The sequence below is a fragment of the Canis lupus genome, chromosome 13 (genome assembly GCF_011100685.1).
Source record: "Canis lupus familiaris isolate Mischka breed German Shepherd chromosome 13, alternate assembly UU_Cfam_GSD_1.0, whole genome shotgun sequence".
Classification (NCBI taxonomy): domain Eukaryota; kingdom Metazoa; phylum Chordata; class Mammalia; order Carnivora; family Canidae; genus Canis; species Canis lupus.
Window position 1 is genome coordinate 24,718,256 of NC_049234.1, and position 6,000 is coordinate 24,724,255.

Below are 6,000 nucleotides of genomic sequence, written 5' to 3' on the forward strand. Positions count from 1 at the left end.
TTTATTTGAGAGAGTAACATGAGTACGCAGAGGGGGAGAGGGAGAGGGCCATGGGACTTGTTCTAGGACCCTATGATCATGACCTGAGCCAAAGTCAAGGTACTTAACTGGCTGAGCCACCCAGGTGCCCCTCAGGTTTTCTAAATAAAGTACGGCATCTGGAAATAGTAAAAGTTTGACTTCTTCTTGTTGCTTTCGAATGCATTTTATTTCCTTGTGGTGTCTGATTGCTGAGGCCAGGACTTCCAGTGTGGTGTTGAATAACAGTGGTGAGAACGGACGTTCCTGACATGTTCCTGACCACAAAGGGGGGTTCCCCGTTTTTCCCCATTGAGGATGATGTTGGCTGTGGGTTTTTCATATGTGGCCTTTGTGATGCTGAAGTGTGTTCCCTCTAAGCTTGCTTCGTTGACGGTTTTATCATGAATGGCTGTTATACTGTGTCAAATGCTTTTGAAAGGATTGTATTCTGATGAGCACTGGGTATTGTATGAAAGTCTTGAATCACTAAATGCTACACCTGAAACTAATATTAGACTGTATGTTAACCAACTGGAATTAAAATGAAACTTAAAAAAAAAAAGCCTCTAAAATAAACCAGAGTTCTGTTGGAAAAAAAAAAGAGAGAGAGAGAGAGAGAAATATTAGATGCTAAGGCAAAACGTATATTTTGGGGTCTTACCTGGAAGCCTTTGATACCAGTATAGGTATTTAGAATTGATCTTGTAGGTAGTGGAGAGCCATTGAAGGTTCTTAGAGTAGTTAGAGGTCTCAAGCATGGGAGAGAATACTGAATTAGCAAATTAGGTAGGAAACAGGGTAGTTATTATCTTTGACTAAAGAATTATTATGTTCAACTCGACAATAATCCCCTGGCACAGAGCCTCATGCTCTCAACATATGCCTGCTGAATTTTTTTCTTGAATATAAAATTGCTATAGCCCAGGTGTCATTGGGTCTCATCAGCTTTTTAATATAAAATGACTTTGCATTTTAGTTAAACCTGCAGTAAGTGACTCTAAGTCTTCTCTTGCACATACCCAGCCCAAGGAATGAGAGGTTGGACACCATGGCATCCCTCCAACCACCTTGCTCCTCCTGCCCTTAAATCTGAAACCAGGTCCTGGGTTGAGCACCACTGCTGATTCTTCTGGTTCTTCTCTGATACTACCTACCACCAAGCCCCATTTCTCCAGGCTTCCCAGAGTTCCATGGCAAGTATGGTGCAGAGAGCTGTTGGAGAATGGATAAAGCTGGACAAAAATGCCATGAAGCCAATACCACATAATTCCATCAGTTGGAAGAACCACCACTTATCACAGGCCTCTACCTTTACAAATTCTCCATGAGGTTCCCTCCATGGTGGGCATAGCCTTGTCACAGGAGCTGAAGAGTAAGAGAAAAGGATGAGGGAAATAAAATCCAGTTTACCCTGAATTTTTTACTTTTTATTCATGGCTTCCTAATTGTCTTTCATACTTTGCTTGTCCTTTAAGTTTTTTTATCCATCATAAAAAAAAAAATGAATTGTGTCAGTTGCCCTGTGTCATTTGTAGAGAACTGTGAAAGTTAATTAAAAGCAAAACCAAAAGCCACAGATGTAATTATTACATAATGAGGTAAGGATAACATTATCTGATGCTATTCCACATACCAAGAGTGAATTTTAATTAGAACCCCAGGTGGTTACTGAGAAATCAGGTATAAAGAAATTTTACCTTTACTGCCTATTTGCAAAATAATTATGCACCACAATTATTGCTCAGGTATAAACCAGATTCTTTGGGAATGCTCCTTAAAAGAAAGACTGTTTGTATTACAGCCTTGGTCTGTGTAAAACGTAAATAAACACATATGCCTTATCAAGTCCAGTTTCTTTAATCTGATAATGCAGGCATGTAAGATTTAGGACCATTTGAAACATGTAATCATCTGGTACCAAAAGATTAGATTCATTCTTTCTAGTTTCTCTAAAGTATAAATATGAGATGTATCTGTAATGGGAATGAAATAAATATTTTAAGGCATCTACTCCTGTCCTTACACATAATTTATAATACTATTTTATGAGTTTGTGTATACGTGTGTATGTGTATAAAATACACAGTTCATTCCAGTGCAATATATCAAAATAACAGTAATATACTTGTATATATTGAGAAATGGTGCTGAGCAACTGTTAAAGCTTTCTAGTAAGTAATCCCTAAAAGACCCTTTCTAGAACCTCAGTCATGCATTGTCTCCATCTTGTGGACAGGGGGCAGAAGAGGGCAAAGGAGTCAACAGGATGGGGGCAAGTGGACATGTTAATGTCTCTTAATGCCCATTGCAGAACTAATCTATGATCCAACAATTGCACTACTAGGTATTTAACCCAAGGAAGAAAAAACAAACACACCAGCTTTGAATGGGGTACATATACCTTGATGTTTATAGCAGCATTATCAACAATAGCCAAATTATGGAGAGAGCCCAAATTTCCATTGACAGATGAATGGATAAAGAAGATGTGGTATATCTATATCTATATCTATATATAAATACTGCTCAGCCATCAAAAAGAATGGCATCTTTCCATTTGCAGCAACATGGATGGAGCTAGAGAGTACTATGCTAAATGAGATAAGTCAGTCAGAGAAGGACAATACCATATGATCTCACTCATATATGGAATTGAAGAAAGAAAACGGATGAACATAGGGGAAGGGGCAAAGGAAAAAAGGAGAGAGGGAAACAGGCCATTAGAGACTCTCAACAATAAAGATGGAGGGAGGAGGGTGAAGAATGGACTAGATGGATGATTGGTATTAAGGAGGGCACTTGTGATAAGCCCTGGGTGTTGTATCTAAGTGATGAATCACTACATTCTGTGCCTGAAACCAATATTACACTGTATGTTAACTAAGTAACATTTAAATTTAAAAAAAAAAAACACCATTGCTATATGGGGACTGGCTGGAATGCTGTGTTGCAGAGGATGCTGGAGCCACACCCTGGGCCAGGGGAAGTTGTGCCATAGGTTGATGGTGGGTGACGATGTCTTCTGTAGTTACAGTGCTGTTGTGGCAGGTGGTGGTGCTGCACATATAATCAGTTTTCTCTTTTGTGCCTGATGAAAAAACACACTAGGTTGGAATCCAGATCTCTGTGTTCTAACCTCAGCTACTTGTTCCTTCAATAACTACATTGCTGTGTGACCTTGGGTAAATGTTTAACTTCTCTGAACCATAGCTTCTTTATCTCTCCAATGGGAACAAGGATGCCAACTCAGTCCTCCTAGTGTAGCTGAGGCCACGATAAGACAATCAGTTGAAAATTACTGTATTAAATCTCAGATAAAACACAGACACGGTTGTAAGTTCCGCCGTCTTTTCTTCATTCAGTGTAGCATTTTGACAGCCCAAGCCAAGGGACCCAAGAGAAGAGGCAGATAGCACCAATCTAATCAGTTTTGTAGTTTGCTTGTAACTCTCATTCAAAAACAAATCAACAAATAAAACAAACCTCCAAGCGACTGTAAGGATAAATTTCTGTTTATAAAAATATTTATTCCCCTTTGTTATATATGCCCAGCTCTGTTGTAGATGTGTGAGGTGCTTGAGCAAACAGAAAGCTCCTGTTCTTGTGCAGTTGCCATTCTAGTGTGGAGAGACAGGCAATGCACAAAATGCACAATGGTAAACAACTGAATAAATAAAAGAATCCAGGGGCACCTGGGTGGCTCAGTGGGTGAGCGTCTGCCTTTGGCTCAGGTCATGATCCCAGGGTCCTGGGATCAAGTCCCACATTGGGCTCCCCACAGGAAGCCGGCTTCTTCCTCTGCCTGTGTCTCTGCCTCTCTCTCTGTGTCTCTGGGAGTAAATATCAACCAATCAATCAATAAGTCCATCACTACATAGTTAGATAAAATTACAGTAATAAAGTAATGAAGTGACATTCGAAGTGCTGATAAGAGCTGTGAAGAACAAATATAGCACAACTGGGGACAGAGTAAATACAGGTGGGGAGGGTGCTGTTTCAGATAAGGTGATGCAAGGGTCTCAGGCTCACCGTGTGATCACTGAACTGAGTGAGGTGAGGGAGAAACCCGGGTGGCTTTCTGGGGAGAAACTGTTCCAGGTAGAGAAACAGCAAGTGCCAAAGTTGTGTGCCAGGGGTTCAAGGACCAGGAACGAAGCCAGTCTAGCTTTTCCATTTCTGCCAGCATTTCCGTCGAAGTTCATTTTTGAGGTGTAGCCCTGCCAAATAACCATGTATTTCAGGGGTCAGGAAAAGTCTTGTACTGGTGATTACTGACCTGGTCCCATGCACCAGGCCTGACCTCTCTTGTGACCACCGCCAGCTGATTTTCCACCTTTGCCATTATAAATGTATATTTAAGCCATGGTGGTATACTTTTTGCCCTGTAAAGTAAATAGGTTTTTTTTTTTTCTTGCAGGAAATACATTTAAAAAAAAAAGGTATACAGCCTGATTTATTGCAACAGTAGAAATAAACAGGGACCTTATTTAAAAGGTGCAATCTGTCAAATAATTGATTGCACCCCGACTCCTGAAGGGCAGCTTCTCCTGCAGGAGTGTGGAAACCGTATCCTTTTCGTTCCTCTGCTGCTCTTCCTGGGCACTGCTTGTCACGCAGCCTCTTCAGTTAGGAGACCAGCCCCTCTGCGTTGCCTTCCCACAGTATGCTTGCTGATAGTGCTCTATACAGTTTACATACATTTGCTCAATTTGCTTAGTCCTTACAGGGGTGTAATATTAGACAGATCATGAAAGATTGAGGCAATGAAATGAAGTCAGGTACATCAGATGTTTATTTAGCACAGTGCCTGGTACTGGTTCCCCCCAAATGTAGCTACTCTTATCACAATAATACTTTATTGAATCCATCTAAAAACCTCGTGAAAGAGGCATTAAAATCCTCTGTTCATGGGCTCAGATAGCCTAACTAACTTCGCAAAGCCACTGCCTGCTAATTTCAGTCTAAATTAGGGTTTATTTTTATTTCATTTTTTTAAGATTTTATTTATTTAATCATGAGAAACACACAGAGAGAGGCAGAGACAAAGGCAGAGGGAGAAGCAGGCTCCCCCACAGGGCTTGAGGGAGGTGGGGCTTGATCCCAAGAGGTGGGGCTTGATCCCATGACCCTGGGATCACAACCTGAGCCAAAGGCAGACACTCAACCACTGAGCCATCCAGGTGCCTCTAAATTACGTTTTAAATCTTAGTCTGCCTCGGGGCATCTGGGTGACTCGGTTGATTGGGCATCTGACTCTGGATTTTGGCTCAGGTCATGATTTCAGGGTCCTAGGATTGAGAGTCTCTCTTTCTCTCTCCCTCCCCCAACTCTCTCTCTTAAAAAAAATAAAAATAAGTAAATAAATCTCAATCTACCTCCCGCTGAAGCCTGTGTTCTTTCTCTTCACATGCTACCTCTCTGCACTTCGTTGTCCTCATATCTATAAAAAAGGAATAATATGCATATCCAAGTGCATATAACCATAAGTGTATACACAGCATGCGTGTACATACATACATTTCACAAATGTGTTTTAAAGATTAAATTATTTTAATATATATTTTTAAAAATATATAAAATTAATATTTCACTCATTTATTTTATAAAATATTTGTATATATGTAATGGAGAAGGTATTATTCCAATAAAACTAAGGTATTATTATTAATCTAAATAATTATTCATCTGAATCTGTCCTCAGGCAGTCTCTGTTACAACTGGTCAACTCTGCCACTATAGTGCGAAAGCAGCCACGGGCAATATGTAAAATAATGTCTTTGGTCATGTGCCAATAAAACTTTATTGACAAGAACAGGTGGAGAGCCAGATTTGGCCTGTGGATTGCAGTTTGCCTGCCGCTGCGTTATTTATTTGCACATGCTTCTTCCTTTTGCCTTCCTTTCTCCATTCTGACCATCCTTCTTGCACATTTGTTCATTTTCTGCTTGTAATATAAGGTGCAACCCAGAGTTTCTTGCT